This window comes from Macrotis lagotis, chromosome 4 (genome assembly GCF_037893015.1).
Source record: "Macrotis lagotis isolate mMagLag1 chromosome 4, bilby.v1.9.chrom.fasta, whole genome shotgun sequence".
Taxonomy (NCBI): domain Eukaryota; kingdom Metazoa; phylum Chordata; class Mammalia; order Peramelemorphia; family Peramelidae; genus Macrotis; species Macrotis lagotis.
The window spans coordinates 149,758,128-149,780,256 of record NC_133661.1 but is presented as its reverse complement, the minus strand read 5'-3'; the positions used below and the strand labels follow the sequence as shown (position 1 = coordinate 149,780,256).

General features: G+C 36.7%; 1 protein-coding gene across 9 annotated transcripts in view; it reads right to left on the bottom strand.

Moving 5' to 3' along the window:
• TLN2 (talin 2) overlaps positions 1 to 22,129 on the bottom strand; it is a 575,338-nt gene that overhangs the window by 457,939 nt on the left and 95,270 nt on the right. For 6 of the 9 annotated variants that reach the window (XM_074234300.1, XM_074234295.1, XM_074234304.1 and 3 more), the window contains exon 2: positions 11,067 to 11,169. The gene's annotated coding sequence lies outside the window, so the exon portion shown is untranslated. Of the gene's footprint in view, positions 1 to 3,697; positions 9,832 to 10,849; positions 10,949 to 11,066; positions 11,170 to 15,377; positions 19,938 to 22,129 lie in introns of those variants that run through there. The other 3 variants (XM_074234301.1, XM_074234298.1, XM_074234302.1) reach the window with 3 other exon arrangements.

The window sequence follows — 22,129 nt, the reverse complement described above, 5'->3', positions numbered from 1 at the left end:
TTTCTCTCTTAATGGTGTTTCATCAAAAGCAATGGCAGAAGCAGTTATGTGGTATAGTGTATAGAGTACAGACACTGAAATCAGGGGGGCCTGAGTTCAAATCCAGCCTCAGATGCAATAATTATCTAGCTGTGTGATATCAGGCAAGTCACTTAACTCCATTGCCTCGTTAAAAAAAGAACAACAAAAAAAAATGCCACCCTTTATATGCTTCTGAAGTACTTTTTTGTTTCTTTTGCACTAAGGGGATGCAGATCAGGTAGATAGTCTGCCTACACAGATGAGAAGTGTGCCACCCCAACTCACCACCAGATGGTTAAATTTTCAGTATGAGCATCACACCTTGGAAATCAACAAACCTTAAAAATAAGAGACAGAATTGTTGCTTCCTAATTGCCTAGGTTTAAGAAAGTGATGGGGTAGATATTAATAATGCAAATTGAAACTTAAAAGTATTTCAATCATACATATATATAAAAGTATATGTAGAGTATACACACACACACACACAATATATATATATAGGTAGGGGGAGAAAGAGAGAGAGAAAGAGAAAGAGTTTTGGGATTTTGGGGGGGGGGAAGAAAAAGAGAAATCAGTTGTTAGATATTTACCAATACACCAGAGCATAATTTCCCCTACCTACGTTGTTCAATAATGGAACAACCCAGAATACCTACTCTGGGATAAGGGTTTATCAAATCAATATAAAGAGCAGAAAAGAGTCACACATTTGTTTTCATATGGCAATCATAGCAGTAGTAAAAGGTTTCCTAATCAATCTGAAATTCTTTGCAGTTACTACCTCACACTACTTTTTCCAGCCCAACCCAGAAGCAATATAAACAAAAAAACTCATAATATACTATTATTAATCATAATAATAATTATTATTATTAAACTGCCAAGTACAGGCTAGGAAGTTATTTCTCATTGTATTCTAATCTACCATTGCCACTTTCTGAAGGCTGTGATAGGTACCTTAGGAATACTCAGGAACAAGGAAAAGAACATCGTATTAAAATTGCATTTAGATTTCTGTCTTCTTTGATGGGCTTCATTCTGTTGCCACAGAGGCAAAGATAATGTCTTGTGCTCATACAATGTCTAACTCAAAACAGAGGTATGAGCTGGGGGGGGTAGTTTTTGTTTCCATAGCCAAGGAAGTACCATGAGTATGGGTGTACCTCTCATTAAGTAAATCTACTATATAATAAACCCCAAAGTTTTATAACAGATAAAGTTGGAGGACCACCCTGGGGATTATTTCTTTTATAAAGGACTGCTTTGTCTAATTAAATAGCCAGTTCCTCTAGGCCAATTAAGTTATTATATTTCCCACAAGTTAATTTGCCCATAACTTTTCAGGAATGACACTTAGCATTTAAAGGCAAAGAATTCCTTCAAAAAAGAGCAAAAATTCATTTAGATTATATATACATAAATGTATCTATATACATCTATATATTGCTGTGCTTGCTTTCAAAAATGAAGATAAACTACTTCCAGATGACTCCTATGCTTTACCCAACCTTTTTCCCCCCCCAATGAGAAAAGGAATTGTTCTGTTGAGTTCATACTATCCTTCATATTCCCCCTTGTCATAAGTGACAGCTAGCTAAGGTGAGGAGATCAGTATTTACCAAGGGAATATAGCAAAGTTAACTGAATCAGAGAGGGAACCCACACACATGCATATGGATATTTAGTAAAGACAGACAGATGTGATCACACAGAAAAATATGCATAGGAATTCAAGACTAGAGACTCCAGATGTGAGATAAAAGTATAAATATACAAGACTTCTTTAATCCTAAATTTTCTCAAAAAAGTAATTATGGGGAGGCTAGGTGGAGCAGTGGATAGAGCACCGGGCCTGGAGTCAGGAGTACCTGAGTTCAAATCTGACCTCAGACACTTAATAATTACCTAGCTGTGTGGCCTTGGGCAAGCCACTTAACCCCATTTGCCTTGCAAAACCCTTAAATAAACAAACAAATAAATAAATAAATAAATAGATAGATAGACAGATAAAGAAAGAAATAATAAAGAAATAGATAGATAGATAAATAGATAGATAGATGAATGAATAAATAGATAAATAAACTATAAAGAATGTTTGGGAATATCTAAAAAATATGAGATATTTAAATAGAGAAAAGAAGGGGAAGGATACAGGATTTTAGAAGCAGAGTAGGGAAGATAAACTCAGCTAAGTCCTTACCGATAATAGCTCTAGATGGGAAAATTATCTGCTTTCCAGGTCATGACTTCCTTCTCCCTCCAAACAAAAAAATCCACCACCACCACCATCACCACTGTTTCTTCATACCACATAAGATTAATGGTTTATGTAAGATCTCTGTTGAAAACTAAGTATTTGATACTGATTCTAGAGGGTCCATGGCAAACACTTCCTCACTCATCATGGTAAAAAGGTGAGAGGACTGTTATGATGAATGCTGTATGATCTGAGACAAAGAGACATTATTGGTTGTTGGTGCTTAAGTCTTTTTCTTGCTGACAAGGGAGAGCTCTATGAAAGTGGGGGAAAGGAAATAGTCATGGTACAAAAAGCAAAAAGAATAGTGATGCTTTGTTTTAAAGAAAGAAGAGAATTATGTTTCTAGAACAGGATAAGCAACAGAACTCTCAAATTCTATTATTATTAATATCATCACATTTATTTAAGCTCTTCAATTTCCATTTTTCTAGTGTTTTGATATCAAATGTTTCCTGGTTCTTTCTCTTAGTAAAGAAAGGTCAATATGTAAAGGATTATTGGGAAAAGTGACAAACCCTGGATAACCCAAAGTACTTTAGTTTTTAATTACATCAACTTAATTACTAAAGATCTCCTTTGCAATCATCTCCCACACAGACTATCTTCCTTTCTCCTTTACAGATTCTACAGTGAAATCACCACAACTGACTTCCAGATTTCTGAGTCATCCTCTCCATTACAAGTTTAGACAGAATGAGCAGCTGGATGTTGAATTCAAGACAAAAAGACTGAGAATCAGGGGAATTAAATTGCTCCATGTGGGTCACACCTTCCCCACCCCCATGACCACCCCCACCATCATCACTTTCTCTAATGTGAACCTCTCTTCTATTCAACTCTGCCTCAGTGAAGCACAGCTGCCCCAGGAAAATATGCCAAACCAAATCTACTATGTTGTCAAAGCATTCCAGCTATATAGAGAGTGCTACTTGATTGGCTACCACTGATCTCAAAAGGACTATTAAAGGTATTTTATCACTGAAATATTTCCATTAAAGAAAATATCTCATGGACCTACTGCCTAATGTTCCCTCTCTAAGACCTCTTTTCCTCCAAGATAGATCCCCTGATTTCTGCCAAAGTTTCTTGCGGTAGATTGAGTGATCCAGATCTCCTGATGTTGAAAAAGCAAAGAACACCCAGATGTGCCCACCCCAGAGGGCATCCATTTGACACTTATCACAGGAAAGAGAGCCAAAGGCAGTCACAGACCCTGGGGAAAGTCTCAGAAGAAATGGACCACATGAATTACAACTCTCTTTTTGATAGCATTTTCTTAATCCCTCAAAGACTGAAGCATCCTAGGGCAGATTGCCCAAGGCAGATTATCAGCAAAGATAAATCCAAAGATAGAGAATATTTTTAAAAAGTAAACCCAAAACCCACCACTGGAAATAATTAAACCCAACCAACCTTGTGGTCTATCTTGGCATGTGGAAGCAGGGATCTGCCAAACAGGCAGTCAGCTGAAATTCAGAGGGAAAAGGCCTACTTTGGAGTGGGCTAGGTTAGGGTGAAGCAGAATGCACAGTGAATTTTATTAGTCTTTCATCATCTTGTCACTGCACACTCCAGTTAAACATGGGCTATACAAGTGCCTGCCAAAGGACAGTAGAATATCTGACCCTTGTTGAAATTTGCTTCCAGCACATTTTCAAAAGTACAGCAATGGATGACTTCAAAAGATGTGGCACAGTCGCTATGTGGGACTATATAAGGCAGGAAAAGAAAGAGAATGACTCATCATATGGCAAATCCAGACCCAGGTGGGCTCTCTTCCAACAAGAACATCAGGAAAACCAGGTGATTAAGACGTCAAGTTGGAAAGGGTTTTACATCAACTAAAGTCACACACTCAAAAATTATCTCCCAACTCCATGGATCATACTGCAGAAGGAACTATCCTTTTCAAGTTTAGGATGACCAGAAACATTTGATTGCCTCTTGAATACTAAATGTTATGGAGATAAAGAAGAATCAGACATGATCCCTGCCCTAAAGATAGTCATCAGTCAACAAACATTTTAAGCACTTACTCTAATAGTAAGTAATAGGAATAAAAAGAAAAGTAGAAAACATATAATCCCTACCCTCTAGAAACCCAAACTTGAAAAGACAATATGCAAATAACTAGATTCTTTAGAGATTTATAAAGAGGCAAATGAGAAATCTGAAAGGAGAAGGTATCAGCAGCTGGGAAGCCTGGGAAAGGTCTCCTTTCTATTGACTAAGGTCTGAAAAAACCTAGGGTAAAGAAGAATTCCAAGCATGCAAGACAATATCCCACAAGGACAAGGAGATAGCTGGAAGATTTTATTTGTGGAACTGCAAGCAGGGCAATGTTTTAAATGTTAGTGCACAGAGGGCAAATAAAGTTTAAGACAATGACAATGGGAAAGGTAAGAAGAGGCAAGCTTACAAAAAGTTTTAAAAGTTAAAAAAAAGGTTTTATATTTGATTCTGGCAATATTAGTCATTCACGGGGGGGGGGGGGGGACATGGTCTGGAAAAAATGCAGAAAAAAAAATCACCTTGATAACTGAATGGAGGAAGTGGTGATAGATTTAACAATCATGAACAGAGAGAAGGCTTTTTTAATTACCCTAGGCAAAAAGGACCATGGGTCTGAAACAGGATTGTGGCTCCAAGGATGAAGCAAAGGAAGAAATATATGAAAGTTGTAGTGAAGGTAAAAATGATAAGATTTGACAATGGACTGGATGGGTGGGGTAAGCAAGGATGAGGAATCAAGGATGAAGCTGAGGTTGCAAGTTGGTGTAACTGGGAGGATTTGTTGCCTTCAACAGTAATAAAGTTTGCAAGTGAAGAAAGTTTGAGGATATGTTTTGGATATGTTGAATCTAAGGGGCTGATAGGATATCTAGAAGCTCACAGCTGAGAGGAAAAACAAAAAATATATTAAATGCAGAAAGAAGAATCAAAAGTCAAATTATAATCTTGGATAAAAGTGCATAGGAATTTAAAGAAGAGAAAGAGCAATACAGATTAGAATGGAAAAGGATGTCTTTGTGGAAGGGCTGGGACAAAAGTAGGTCTTCAAATCTAAAATCACAAAATCAGAATATTTGAGCTCCAAAAGACCTTTGATATTATATAATGTAACATGCTCATTTTACTGAAGGGGGAATTTAAAGTAAATTAAATTCCCAGATTCAACACATCCATGTTTTACAAGTTCTGGGGAAAAAAAGAAAAAAATACCTCCCAAAACCACCCCCCCAAAAAAATTATTAAAAAGTATTTTTAAAGAATATAAATACAAAAGAATTAGAAACTGAAGGGATGCCTATTGATTGGTGAATGGCTAAACAAATGTAGTGGGATAGTTTCACAAAAACTTTGAAAGAACTTATACAAAAGGCAATACTGTAAAACACAACTACTACAATATAAATGGAAAGAACAAAACAGTCAAAAGTCAATATTGCAAAACTATATAAATAACCAACTTGGCCCCAAAGAGGAGATGATGGATATCTCTACACTTCTTTGCAGATATCAAGAATGAAACACTGCATTTGTCAGACACATTCAATGTATTCAATGGTTTTGGTGAATACTTTTTTTTTTTAAACTTATTTGTTATAAGGAACAGCTTTCTAAGAACAAGGAAAGGAACACATGAAATATCTTTTTAATTGACAATTTTTAAGACCATGAAAAATAATTTTAAAAATAGTTTAAAATGAGTGTTAAGAAATAAATTCAGAGCACCATAGTTCTCATTTGAAAAACAGCAACATCTAGAAAAGTTTACATCCTATTATTAAGAACTCTTCTTAATGATGCTCATCAAAATACTTCAAGTGATTCTACTTTAAAGAAAACTAGTTGTTAGTAACTGATGCTTAGAAAATGAAGATTTATATATGGAAAAAGGAAGAGGGAGCTTACTCCAAGAGAGTTAGAATGTCATGAACAAAGTCGCAATATAAGGAATGAGCATGATATACGCAGACGCGGTGGGGCATTCTGCCCCACTGGTGGTCATCCATAGTTAATTGCTTTTAGAGGTAACATCTTCAAATATAAAGTTGAAAGTCAATGTTTTTTAAAAGTCCCTTTATATACAATCATGCTAGTTAATTCTTTACCAACTTGGAGAGGCAAACTATTAGCTCAGTTTTATAGAAGACGACACAAAGAAATGGTGTGGTTATCTTCATCATCACAGTGACTAAGCTATGCCCACAACATAAATTATGGGCAGGGTCAGGTTACATCATGGCACCACTTCATTCCTAGGTCTGTGGCTAACCACATCTCTGCAAGATTGGAACAGCAAAGTCCCACCCTATGGCATGATTCTTATCTAACAATTATATTACATAGGTATCTTGAATCAAAGGAGCATTATAGAATAGTAATGACTAGCTAGTGATGAACAGGTACTTTGAAAATCAAACCTGAATGCAAGGCCCTTTGTCTGAGGAGGCATTCAAACATTCCAAAGAACACAGGCTAGAGGATTAAGACTTGATACTGGGGCAGCTAGGTGGATAAAGCACCGACCCTGGAGTCAAGAGTACCTGTGTTCAAAACTGGTCTCAGACACTTAATAATTACCCAGCTGTGTGGCCTTGGGCAAGCCACTTAACCCTGTTTGCCTTGCAAAAACGTTTAAAAAAAAAAGACTTGATACTGTGTGAATCTACTACTGCAATAATGCTAACCCTCCTCATACCCAGTTTGGGCACCAATGTCTGAACACTGAAAACCCAGCAATGACTAACCAGTTATATCACTTATTTCTATAGTTTACAAGTGGTTTGGCATCCCATAGACCCTTGTGGTGATGCAAAGTCCAGGCTGAAGAGCCAAAACTGTACCACAAAAACCATAAAACCATGAAAGCTTCATTTCTTACTTTTCTTTACCACAAGCAGACCAATTCTGAAAACAAAAGTCACTCACAAGAGTGTTGCCTTAAATTCAGAAATTCACATAGTCAAAGCAGGAGGGACATTTTCTCCAGACACTTCTTTTTCACCTCATCCAAAACATCATGATAATTCATTCTGGGGCAGAATCAAAACATGGAAAACTTGGTCACTAAATAGATCATCACATTTTGTCCTCCAAATGAACTGACCAGAATGAGGTTAGGGACTCTGAGGATGGGATCCAAAAAAATTAGTTTAAATACTTCCTATTTTCCATGTTCATTCCTGCCTCCCTTAATCAAGGTTCTTTATACTATTCAAGTAAGACAAACTTGGTAAGAATAAAGTCCTCCTAAACCAACATTAAGTTTTAAATTGGTAAATTACCACACAAAGAACAGGAATTAAAACAAGAGAAAATAACACAAGCAATCAGCAATCTCAGATATACAGTAGACAAACTTCTTTCTATTCAAGTCCTTGACCTTGAATAACAGGGAAACAATTTTATTTATTATGAAGGCTTGGGCAAATGTTAAATGTATGTCTCATGGGTCAATAAAGAATATACCAAATACATTGTGTTGTCTTCACTATTTCCAAAGTCACTACAAATTCTTAGTTTAAAAATCTTCCCTCAGTACTCTTCCACCAACTTCTACCAATTTAGCTGCAAATGTTCACTTCAAAGCTTAGGGAAAGTACTCTTTTTAATATCTTATTCTGTAATCTATCTCAGCCCCAACCTGAACATTTCAAGACATACAGCCCTGATCTTATATAAAAACTCCCTGTGAGGAATGTAGGGTGTTGGTCTTCAAAGGGTGTGGAGGGGAGCCCTTAGGGAATCCATTACAAAGGGGGAATGGCCCAGTCAATCACAAAATTGTAAGAGTTTTCCTAATCCCTTTCCAGGGATAGCAAACCCCAAACTGGTTCCATTCTCAACTGGGCAAGAGTGACCTAGAGATCTTGACCTAATGTAACTGAGTTTAAGCAATTAGGTAATTGAATATTAACCCACATGACTGGGGTTCATTAGCACATCACACATTGTATGATGCATGGGGGGGGAATCATATTAGGGGCATGTCATGGAATGGGTGGACCTCTTGGATTGTAACTCAAACTCTGAGAGCCTATGAACATCCAAGAGGGAGGGGAAAGAGTTTCTGAAGACCATAAATTACCTGAGGTTCTAAGACTAATTCATGCCTGATAAAGATGAGGAAGCACAAGCTCCTGCATCTAAAGACTCCAAGAAAAACAGAAATTGGACTCAGGCTATGACAGAGCTCAAAAAAGACTTTGAAAATCAAATGAGGGAGTTAGAAGAAAAACTGGGAAAAGAAATGAGAGAGATGCAGGAAAAACAGGAAAATGAAGTCACCAGCTTAGTCAAGGAAATACAAAAAAATGCTGAAGAAAATAGCATGCTAAAAACCAGCTTAGGTCAAATGGATAAAACACTTCAAAAAAGTTATTGAGGAGAAGAATGCTTTAGAAAGCAAAATTGGTCAGATGGAAAAAGAGATAAGAAAGCTCTCTGAGGAAAACAAATCCTTCAGACAAAGAACTGAACTCAGGGAGATTGCTGAATTTATGAGAAATCAGGAATCAATACTTCAAAACCAAAAAAAAATGAAAAATTAGAAGAAAATGTGCAACATCTCATTGAAAAAACAACTGATACGGAAAACAGATTAAGGAAAGATAATTTTAAAATTATTGGAATACCTGAAAGTCATGATCAGGAAAAGAGCCTTGACATCATTTTCAAAGAATTACTACAGGAAAATTGCCCTGGTATTATAGAAGCAGAGGGCAAAATAGAAATGGAGAGAATCCACAGATCTCCCCGAGAAAGAGACCCCCAAAAAAACAATCCTCAGGAATATTATAGCCAAGTTCCAGAACTCCCAAGTCAAAGAGAAAATATTACAAGCAGCCATAAGGCCACAACTCAAACACTGTGGAGCTGCAATCAGGATCTCACAGGACTTAGCAGCAACTATATTAACAGCTTGTAGGGCTTGGAACATAATATACCAGAAGGCAAAAGAGCTTGGAATACAACCGAGAATCAACTACCCAGCAAATTTGAATGTCCTCTTCCAGGGAAAAAGATGAACTTTCAATGAACGAGGGGAATTTCAAATGTTCCTGTTGTAATGTCCAGAGCTGAACAGAAGGTTTGATCTTCAAATACAGGACTCAGGTGAAGCATAGAGATTGGAGGAGAAGGGGAAAAAATGAGGGACTTAACAATGATGAACTGCATGTATTCCTGTATAGAAAAATGACACTGATAATACTCATATGAACCTTCTCAATTAACAGAGCAGGTAGAAGGAGCTTTTATAGTTGAAGCACAGGAGAAAGCTGAATTTGAAGATAAAATGTGTTGTAAAAATAGAATCAATAGAAAAAAGGGAAATGTAATGGGAGAAAGAAAAAGGAGAGGAGGAATAGGCTAAGTTATTTCATATAATAAGATTTTTCTTTATTACAAGGAGCTATTGCAATGATATGGAAGGAGGGGAGGCAAGGGGAAATGAGGGAATCTTCACTCTCATCAGAGGTGGCTAGGAGAGGAAACAGCATATATACTCAATGGGGTATAGACATCTGGAGTAAGAAGGAGGGGGGGAGCAGAGGGAAGGGGGGGATGTAAATGAAGGAGGAGAGGATGGACCATGGGGGGAGAGTGGTCAGATATAACACATTTTCTTTTTTACTTCTTGCAAGGGGCTGGGATTGGATGGCCTGTCCGGGACCATAGGGCCAGGTGGATGCTGGGCCTAAGGGGTGGTATGGGGCTCGGGGCCTTTTGGCCCCAGGGACAGGGATCTATCTGTCTGCTGCACCACTCAGCTACCCTACAGCAGAGTCAGAATGAAAGGAGAGAGAAAATATAGTACATTGAAGTGGAGAAATATGGAAGGAGGGAGTTGCGATCAGCAATGGCAATGGTGGAAAAATATGGAAGTAACTTTTATGATGGACTTATCCTAAAGAATGTGATCCACCCACGACAGAGTTGGTGGTGTTGGAACAAAGACTGAAGCACATTTATTATTATTATTATTATTATTATTTTGGGAGGGGGGGTGCAGGGCAAATGAGGCTGGGTGGCCTGCCTGGGGCTGCATAGCAGGGTGATCACTGGGTATCTGAGGTCAGATTTGGACCCGGGTACTCCTGGCTCAAGGGCCAATGCTCTGTCTGCCACCCAGCCAACCTTACTATTATTACTATTTTATTTTATTTTGGGTCTTTTTTTTTTTTTTTTTTTGGTTTTTGCAGGGCAGTGGGGTTGGGGTGGCTTGCATGTCACACAGCTGGGTGATTGTTGGGTATACAGGGCCAGATATGGGCTCAGGTACTCCTGGCTCCAGGGCTGGTGCTCCATCCAATGCATGACCTGACCATACCTACAATTATTACTATTATTTTTTAATTTTAATTTTAATTATTTTTTCTCTCCCCTTTACTTTATCGCTCAAGCGAGTCTATATTTTTTAGGGGTAGGGGATATTTTGTTTACTCTTAAACAAGAATTATTTTATTAATGCATAAAAACATTTATACAAAATGAGAATAAATAAATTTTAAATAAAAATAATAATATAAAAAAGAAGTTTATGAAAATTGGACTTACTAATATCTGTCATGAAAAATTCTTTTCCTCTAGTTTTCTCTCCTCAGCATCTTTGTCTGGTAAGTTTTTGCCAATCAGATCAGACAAGTAATAGCAAAGCTGAGGAAATTTCATTGGTATTAGGACCATCATATAGCAGGAATAAGTCAGAAGCAATAAAGCCTTTTGAATAAGTTAGACAAGTTCTATACATTTAGAAAACACATGAGGTACTTACAGGTTTCAACCAAAGGTCCAAGAATTTGTTGAAGGATGATAAACTAGCTGTTTAGTCCAAGAGCCAGAAGCAACCAAATCCAGAGTTGTCTTCCTGAAGAATCCTATTAGAAAAGAAATAAATGAACTATTTGAATTCAAACATCATTATTACTGAGTAAAATAATGCTCTGAAAACAATGCACATGAGTAAATCTGATTTGAAAGGGAGAAGGAAAATCCCACGTGAGAATAAGTGCTTAAAGATACAGTACTAAGAACTGGCTGACTAATTTCCCCTTAAAAAAAAAACAAACCTCTGGAGAGTCACACTTTCGGTAACTCGAGGTCAACTTGCTAAGTGTATTTCCAGACATTAGCAAAGTCATCAAATCATGAAGTTGGATGGGACCTTAGAGATCCAACCCTAACCTGATGATAATGTTGAATGGGTTAAATGATGTGTATGGTCACAAAGCTAGTTAGTAGCAGAGTCAACACTAGAAAATATGTTTCTGGACTTAGAAAAATAAGTTTATAGGCCCAAATTCACAGATTACTAACAGTTGGAAGGGCCTTTGAGGATCATATAATCCATCTGTAATCCACCTTTATAAAAAAATACATTTTTGCACAAATTCCTTTCTGGACATCCCACCCATTCATTAGCCACTCAAAGATGGCTGCTGAGCCAAGTCTCATTTCCTCTCCTCTCTTCTCCTAAAGTCTGGTAATCCACCTTAGGCAAATTTCTACTTTTTCTCAAAACCAACTTTAAATAAATAACGTAGAATTGATTGCTTTTCTGCAAAAGGAAAAAGGAGTCAAAAGTTTAGAAAGATCAAATAATTAGGAAAAAAGATGACCCCCCCAATGAATGTAGCAAAATTATATTTTAAAAAATCAATTTAATGTTCATGTAAATGAGGAGGAATGAGAAGCCAATCCCAACCCAGCTCACTGTAGAGGTGAGAGGTCCACATTACACACATGTTTAACTCTTCAACATATTAATTAGTTTCTTTTTCCTTTTAAAACAATATTATTATATGGGATGGCTCTCTGGAAGGGCAAAGGAGAGGTAAGTTTGAGATAACTATAATAATGAAAGAAAGAAAAGGCAACGATAAGAACTTTTAAAAGGAGACTTTTAGAGAGAAAAACCTGAAACTATAAGAGATAAAAGATGCTTTTGTGGAATGAAAAAGGAAAGAACTGTTTTATATATAAAAGTTAATAGTCTTGGGCAAAGGAGCCAAATCCTTACAGATTCATAAAAAATGTGAAGATCCTACATGAGCATCAAACAATCCTATTTCTTAGGACAGTGAGAGCTCAGACTTAGCAAAAGTTTGCTTAGCCAAGATGTTTTTCCCCCTACAAGAGAAAACTAAAAGCAAAAAAATGCTAATCCCTAAGATATATTGTTCCTAAAGATGGACTTTTAAAAACTGAATTACAAGACTAAACCAAAACTAACTGGTCCTTTTCTGCACAGACTATAACAATAGCTTTGAAAGCGAAATGAAAATTTTCATTTTAATGCAATTTGTACCAAATCTGATTACTTGCCTCAGGCAAAAGAGTAGACAGGCTCAGAGAACCACATACTAGAGGTAAATTCTCAAAAATTAAATAGTTAAATTTAATGTAAGTCTTAAAATTTTTTAATGTTGTATTCTGCTTCCCAGGAATTAGTTTTATCATTGTCATTCAGAACCAACATTTTCTAAAAGCAATTTATACATTTCCTCTTTCCATCAGCAAAGCTCTAGCTAGGTATTTGGAGATTCAGTCCTAGGGTTACTTCCATTGTGTGCCCAGTTCTCTTTGCATAAAATGAAACTGAGGTAGTGAGGTAATTTATTTTGAAACTACAGCAACCACTCATATTTTCTTTTTTACTAGGGCAATTCCACTGGGATCAGAAAAAAATGCACAGCATGCCACACCCACCCTCTGCTGTGGTCCTAACCAAGATGATACACATCCCCCATTGTTCTGCCATTCCCTAGTAAAATGAATTCATTCCTTACAAAGTAGGATTCTAGATTTCTAGATTTAAAGTTGGAAGGGATGTCAAGCTCTTATTTTACAATCAGGGAACAAGTATTTATTAATTACTTAATAAATGCCACATACTGTATACCATTTAAGAGAGTTTAAATGACTTGACACGGTCACATGGTCACATAATAGTGTGACAAGTTATTGAGTAAAATGGGCCAAAGCAGATTTAAAACAACAGAGCAAATAAATTCCAAGAAAGCATTTGGACTCGGATGTGAAGTTCTAAAAAACTTAATTCTGGAGCTGCTAAAGGTGAAACTCACCAGATTTTCTATCTAGTAAATTTTGATTTCTTTAAGTAGTTAAATGAAGCAATTTTATGTTCTCTGGGTATTTCCTGACTTATTAGGTCTAAAAGACATATATAACCCTCCCTTCCCACCTCCACCATCCCCCAAAAGTTGAGAAAATTAGCTTCATGTTTAATAATTTTCTGTGACAGCTATATGAAGTGAAATGCTGTCAGACACACAAACACACACACACACACACACACAAACAGAAAAGGAAAAGGTCAAAGAACAGTTCATCCAGCCCTGTTTGCATCAGAACATCACAGGGACTTCCCAATGTCACTCCTCATCTACTCTTTTCTCAAATTCTACAACCTTTTCCAGTCTTACCTCAATCTGGAGCTATTCTGGAAAGTGAAACATTAAAGACTGAATTAAAATGAACTGGCTGGGGACACTGAAAGGAAAGGACAATTTTACAATTGAGGAAACTATGGCAGACAGAAGTTAAGTTATTTTCCCAGGGTCCCACAGCTAAGAACAGGTCAAATTTGAATCCAGGCTCTTTGCTCTATACAGGCAGGAGTCCAGGCTCTTTGCTCTATCCACTGTACCATGAAGTTGCCCCTAGGATTCAAATTACAGGTTATATGACATGATATTGAATAGTGGACTATCATTTAGTTAACTTGTTTCTGTTTGAATTTGATACCACTGATCTACAGGATAGTAAATATTAAAGAATTAGAACCCTGAACACATTTTATTTTCATTTTTCTTTTGTATAATATGGTATTCTATAGATTAGAATAGTACATGGGCTATATTCTGTGTGGAGGAAAACAGTCGAATTTTCAAGTAGCTTATTAAAGCTTGCTTCAAGTCTTGTTTTAAAATAAAGAAAATAAATAAAATGTGACAAGTTGAGAAAAAAAATAACAATGACAACTTTGAACTTTGACTTTTCCCCCCCTCAGAAAATAAAGAAAATGTTCAACCTACACCTTCATGGAGGCTGGAGGTTAAACAATGAATACATTTTCTTACTTTTTCAATTATCAATCAGTTGTACTGATTTTTTTTCCTTCTCTAAAAAAATACGATGTCATGTGGGAGGGAGGGTTCTCTGGGATGGGATAACTATGGAAATATCATGTGTCTCTGACAGCCTGAATGCTGGATAGAGTCAGGCTTAGGCAAACTTAAAGTTTATTGAGCTTGGGCATCCTATCATCATTTCTGAGCTTTCTTTCTACTACCTCCTAAAATACTTTTCTCCCATTTTGCTGTGTCCTTCTCTAGTCTCAAATTCCTAAGTATTCCATACCTCCAAATCATTGATCTTCACTCAATCGCATTAAAAATCAATTCACACTAATGCCTCACTAGATGACTAAGACCCCTAAGAAAGTGAACTTGAACCCACATTTTAAAAGGAAGTTAAAGAAATGGAAATGAATCTCTTATCAGTATGATTTAAGCTAAAAGGAACTTAAAGAATTTCAAACAACAGAAAAGAGGAAAGAAATTCCAGGGTAGGGCATCCTTTTTTAGAAACCAAAGCAATCTTTTCTTCAGGTTTCTAAATGTCATACTGAGTAATCTGAGAATCTTCAAAGGAGCCATAAAGTTTCCTACCTTAGTCCATTTCCCTATCTTCTACCTCAGCCAACAACTGACCCAGTCCTGGTTTTCCTGGGGGTTGGTCTCTCACTCACTAGAGACCTTAGTACAAGATCTCTGGTGACTGCAACCTTTGGTCTGCCCTGGAAAAGTTGGTTCATAATGAATTTCTTCAGGAAAGTTGGGGCATATTTTCAAGAGCCTAACTCTTGGAAGAAAGAGCTGCCTCTCTGCCAAACAATTCTTGTCAGACATACTCATTTTTCCTAATTTGTTGCTTATGTAATTATTATCATCTGCTTGCAACCTAGAAAAACTGGAAAGTATATGTCCAAAAGGTTCCTCTACAACATCAGACACAATAATATTTATTAGGGGAAGAGGCTTCACATTATAGAAGTTATGACCTGAGATAGGAAATCAGAAGATCTGGACTTGAGTTCACTCTCCCATTGGCAAACCTCTTTGGGCTTCAGTTTCTTCAACTTAAATTGTAAGGGATGTTTCTTTTCCAATTTTATTGTATTTTTCAATTCCAAATTTTTTTTCCTCTCTGTCCTCCAGGTCCCCCAGTAAAGCAAGAAAAACAAAAGATGTTTCAAATATATAAAGTCATGTCATACAAATTATGGAGAAGGAGGAACAAACCACATGGGGGTGAAAAGCAAAAGTTCTTTGGAACTGTGATCAGCCACTGTGATAATGATAGTTGCTAATTCTTTCAGAGTTGGTTGTCATTACAATATTATTTTTATATAAATTGTTCTCCTGGTTCTACTTTACCTTACCAATGTATACAAATCTTCCTGAGATGTTAGCGTGGTTTTTACAAAAATATCCCAACCCATCCATATACCATAATTTGTTTCTCCATTGCCCAATTAATAAACACTTCCTCAGTTTCCAATTCAAGGCTATTATAAAAAAGGCTACTAAAGGCTACTAAAAATGTTTTTGTGTATATAGGTCCTTTACCTCTTCCTTTGCTCTATTTGAAATACAAATATTTTGGGGATATAAATCTAGTAGCAATATCACTGAGTGTGCACATTTTAATAGCTTTTTGATGCATAGTTCCAAATTGCTTTACAGAACAATTGGATCAATTCAAAGCTCCACCAACAACTGTACATTAATGAATCTGTTTTCCTGCAGCCCCTCCAGCATATCATTTTCCTTTTATTGTCATCTTAGTCAATCTGATGGGTATCATCAGGTAGTATCTCTGAATTGCTTTAATTTGTATTTCTTCAATTATTATTGATTTTTATATGATTAAAGATTAGGTTTCTTATTCTGAAAATTGCCTATTCATATCCTTTGACTATCAATTAGGGAATGGCTCTTATTCCTATAAAGTTGACCCAGTTCCTTATATATCTTAGAAATGAAACCTTTATCAAAACAAATTAGTTGTAAATATTTTCCCAATTTCCTGCTTCTTTTCTAATTTTAGATATGATAATTTTGTTTATATGAAATCTTTTAAAATTTTTTGTTCATAAATCTTCAATGACTGTCTGTTGGCTCTAGGACAAAATAAAAACTCTTTCTCTTCAGTTTGGCATTTAAATTCCTTGACAATGTGTCTGTAGTCTACCTATCTAGGATTACTGCACATTATTCCTGCATTTCCAGAGTTGCTATGAACATTCTTGCTGTTAATCAAGGTCAGTACTACTCACCTCTATGACTTTGTACAAACCAGTCAAATCCATACTCAGACTAACTCTATAACTTTGGGCAAGTCCCTTAGAATTTGTCTGTTTTCTCAACTACAAAACAGGAGGTAAAACAGTAAACATGATTATTGTGAGGATCAAGTGAGATAATTTGAGATATTTCTCAAGCACTGAGCACATATAATGCTTAACCCCGCCCTTACCTTCATTTCCCTCTTTTTTATTTCATTCACAAACTTATATAAGGAATCATAAGAAAGACTGAGATATGCCTTCAACCCCCCACCCCTACTTGAAACATATATTCTCCTTACCTCCTCCTATAGGAATCCCTAAGTGCCTTAGTTTTGAGTGGCAAATTTTATCTCCTCCAATTATCTTTTATATACTTGCTTGTTTACATCTTGTATTACTCTTCTCAATAAGCTCCTAGAAGGCAGGTCCAGATAATCTTCCCTTTGACTCCATATCCTCAACACTTAATGAAGTGTTGGAACACAGCAGACTTAAAATAAATAATTCTAAGATTGGATTGAATTAGCCCAAGAACCAAATTCCAGAAAATGGATAGATATCAGATCCCATTCCTGGTCAGCAAAAATGGCAAACTAAGAAAAGGAAGACAGATGTACAAGGAACAGAGAATTAATATAAGAGGTCACTGAATTAAAAAGCAAGGTATTCAGCATCCTAAACTATCTTTCCTGGAGATAAGTGAAGAATAAATATACACTAGCATAAACACTGAGAACATTCCTGGAATAGGCAGGCCTAGCTCATTCTCCTTTATTACTGGTATATATCAGTCTGCTGATTATAAACTCATAGAGGGCAAGAACTGAGCTTAATAATCTTTGTTCATACAGCCCCTAGATGGGGCAGCTAGGTTGCCCAGTGGACAGAGCACAGGCCCTGGAGTCAGGAGTACCTGAGTTCAAATCCGGCCTCAGACACTTAATAATTACCTAGCTGTGTGGGCTTGGGCAAGCAACTTAACCCCATTGCCTTGCAAAAAAAACTAAACAAAAAATGTCATACAGACCCTAGATATGACAGGGAAGTACACTGTGTTTCACTTAATAAATTTGTGAGGTTAGGTCTGAGAAAGAGTTGTTTATCATCATTAAAACTTCCTGTGTTTCTTATTCCATGGTTGTGCTTGGGGTAGGGTTAGGGAGGGGCACAGATGGAACAGAGAATTTTAAAATGGTTTATCCAGAAAAGTCCTTTGCCTTCTCAAGTGTGGGGCTGGTTCCTAAATTCAAAGAAAAAGAGTTTCACTAAGGCAAGATAGAAGTTGGGAACACCTTGACCACCTTGGAGTGACTACACATGGTAAGCCTACCTCTCTAGAGGAGATCATTCCTTGCTTACAGGGTGCCTGGTGGTCCTGGAAACTGAGGGTAGGTTCTCAAGTAGAATGACTGAAAGTGCTGTAATGGTGGCCCTGAAGTTCTTATTGTGTATTCTTTTCTCCTGGGTCAAGTTTTCTACATCTAAAGAGAGAGAATTTAGCCTACAAGAGTGGATTTTTCTTGGTCAGACTTCCCAAGATTTCATAGAACCCCTGGAGGTGGCTAGACAACACACTGCATTTTACTTAATAAATACTTGTTCATTAGAATTGAATCTCATAGTGGCAGACTCAGTTATTCAAGCAACACTTGATCCCACTATATCTAAGGATTGTGTTCCTTAACTAGGATTCAACAGTATATGGAAGTTTATTATACCTGTTCATCTTTGTTCATATTACACCTTTTCCTTTATATTTGCATATATCTTACTTCTCCAACTAGATTTGCAAGCTCCTGGAAGTAGAGACATTACTTTATATTTTATACTTCTCACAATGCCAGGCTTGATCAGTATTCTATAGAATCACAGTGTTGTATAATTTTAAAAAATGTGATTTGAAGTTAGAAGACCAAAGTTTGAACCACAACACTTATGATTTTACTAAAAAGTATGAGATACTACTGAGCAAATCTCAACCTTTCAGAAACACCATTTCCTCTTCTGTACAACAGGGAAGATAATCTATGCCCATCCTAGAGGATTACTGTGAAGCTCCAAAGAGACAATGAATGTAAAATATTAAATAAATGTAAGATATTTACTATCAAAACCACATGGTAAGCAAAAGAGAAGAGACAGGAAATGTATTCTAAATGAAACACATAATCAATAAAGCTCCAAAGATGAACAAAAATTATCCAAAATATAATCACCAGGGAATTGTATGATTGGAAAATAAGATGGAACTAACCATACAGCAAGAGCAAAGGAAAACATGGACAGATAGAATGTTTCAAAGGTATCTTTGGGTTTAGTGGTTTTTAAAATTTTTTTGGGGGGGGCAATAGGATTATTTTATATACAAATGATAAGGTTGCTCCAAGTTTTTATTTCTAACACTCGGCAATATTTTTTGGAAAAGAAATGGTTATCAAGGAAAACCTAGTTCTATTTCCTTTATAAGAAGAACCTGTGCTCCTAGGAGTAAGATTAAATTAAGAAGGTAAAAACCAAATGTGATACTATAGCTAACCATTGTAGTCTCCCAATCCATCACTTCAATGACATAAATATAGAGGATTGTTACTAAAGAAGCTCCACCAAGAATAAATTAAGTGTGTCCTGGACCACCCATGTTTCCACATATGGGGCTCTCCAAGAAGAGAGGCTAGACCAAAGTCTGAGAAATGCTTTTTTTTTTGTTTACTGTATTCAGAAGCAGTTGTTGCTGGGAGGGATTCTGTTAGTTAAATTTCTTCTGATGAAGATCTTCATTAAAAGCATCTAGTTTTTCTTGAATTTCTCTAACTTTTTCGAGTTCTACTAGTTGAGCTCTTCCCTACAAGGAGTTTGACTTTCTTTTTTCATTTTTTTCTTTTTGCAAAGTCTTCCAATACATTTTTGATGTTTTCCAGTCACTGGACTTCAGTGTGATGAACAAAGTGTTGGTGAGCATGAACTAGATGGGCCAAAATAGGACAACACCAATGCACTCCAACTTGGAGTATCTTTGTGTTGTCCATAAGAAGCAAAGGAAGTCTCTACCGTATCAGGACAGCCCCTGTTGTAAAGAAATTTTGGAAGGACATGGACAAAAGTCACACAGACTGAGAAGAAATGGATGGGCAGTGGCCTACATCATTGGAAGGAACACCCAAGTAGTTGCAATCACAAATCTTTTTTCAGTATTTTAAATATATCAGACAAATGTCACTATTGCACAATGCCTGTTGATTAACTAATTCAATATATCAGCCCTAAAGATAAAAGTTTTGAACAAAAATATTTGAATATTATCATGCCAAAAGAAACAGAATTCAGATAAACTTGGAAAGATTTTGTACAAACTGATTCTTAGTGAGATAGAACCAAGAAAACCATTTACACAATGACTACAACAATGAAGGGAAAACATTAAAAAAAATCAGAACTCTGCAGGCACAATGACCAACAGTGAAGCGTATTTTCCTTCTCAGCAAAGTCAGACTGATATACACTTTGCCAGATATGATCATTGTGTTTTGTTTTGTATTTTTTTATTTATTAACATTTTGCTATATGAAAAGGTGATCACTTGGCACAATCATTTTAAAAAAAATGTTTTCACTGACTCTATGATTTCATCAACACTGAATGAGAGATCTTAAAAGGAAATTCTACCAATGGAGATCAGTACCAGCTCTACAACTTATAGTCTTAATAGAGTTACCTGAACCTTCAAGAGGCTAGGTGAATTGCTCAAAAATCATTTAGCATTAGAAGTTAGACTTACACAGAGGTCTTCCTGACTCTAAGACCAATTCTCTAGTCACTACTTTCATCCTATCTCTCAATAAAATACTCATTCAACAAATAAAAAAAAAGAAGGAAGGAAGGGGGGGGAGGGGGGGGAGAGAGAGAGAGAGAGAGAGAGAGAGAGAGAGAGAGAGAGAGAGAGAGAGAGAGAGAGAGAGAGAAGAAAGAAACCTGACTATTCTAGACAGGGCTTTTTTCAAACAATTGTTCTGGAGCAAAACCATCTCGCTTCTTCCTTCTCTGCTTACATGGTGCATAATGCAGCCCTGTCATTTAGAAGCAGGATGCATCTCAAAGTCTAGCCACAGATGGCTCACACATAGAGCAATCCACAGTTTCCACCCCTATCTTGACCAAGGCACCAAGAAATGACCACATCAGGAAATGGATTCCAGAAGCCCTTATTTGATGTCTGGCGTATGACCCAGACTGGCTCCTGCAACTGACCAGGCCCTTCAGCCAAAATTCTGAGACCTGGCTAAAAGCCTTGAAACAAGTCAAGACCCTTGCTTATCCATAAGGAATTAGTCACTATATAAAAATTCAAATTCATTTAAATCAAGAACCTTGGTCAGAGCTAAAAGAAGAAACTGATAGGAAGATTTTATATCACTGGGGACACTAGAGCAGCTAAATTCAGTGCCTAATAATGGATATAAATAAATCCCTGGAAACATCCCTTAAGGAAGTAAAAATTTCTGAAGGGTTAGAATCATGCTGAATGTACTGCCCAACATTTTTACAAAACAGAATCTGATTTAAATTAATATTGAGGGCTATTCTGAAAGGGAAAGCTAGGAAAAATATAACAAAAGGACTATTATTTACAACAAGAAGACACATGCATAAGTTTATTGGTAGGGAGAGTCAATTTACTAATTCTATGCATATGACCTTCTAGTGCTTTGGGGTTGAAGGGATAAGAGAGTGGGGAAAAGAATTTTGTCACCATGGAAGCCAACTTCCTTTTCCCCACCATAGGGCTCCCTTGGAAGTTACTTCCCTTTAAAGAAAAGCAAAAGCAAAGGATTTACTTATGCCTAAGAGACAGTTCTACCTGGAAGACTCTTCTCTCAGATTTCTTTAAAAAAGAAACTAACCTAATTGGATGATAATAGTATATTCAGTAATATCTTTAAATAAGCTTATAATTAGCATAAGTGGAGCAACAGAGCTTGATGGATAAAAATCTGGCTTTGATGGAATCAAAAACACATGAATTCAATACTGGCTTTAGAATCATATCTGAGTGACCCTGAACAATTCAACCGAGAAATTCTACATTGCAGAACAAGAGCCAGTCCACTTGGGCAGAGGAAAATCTGCATCTATCCTAATATAACACATACTCTTCAATCCAATGACACTGGTCTCTTGGCTGGCCCAAGAAAAAGACACTTCATCTCTTGACTCTGGACATTTTTACCCAGTTACCTCCCCATGCTTGGAATGATCTCCCTCCTCATCCCCACCCAATGACTCCCCACCCCAGTTTCCTTTAAGGGCCAACTAAAATCCATCTTTTATGAAAGCCTTCCTCCTTGTTCTTAATTCCAACATTTCCCTCTGTTAATAACTTCCCTGTATATAGCTTTTGTCTGCATGTTGTCTCTCCCATTAGACTGTAAATGCTTTGGGGCTCCAATGCCATCATCTTCAGGGCC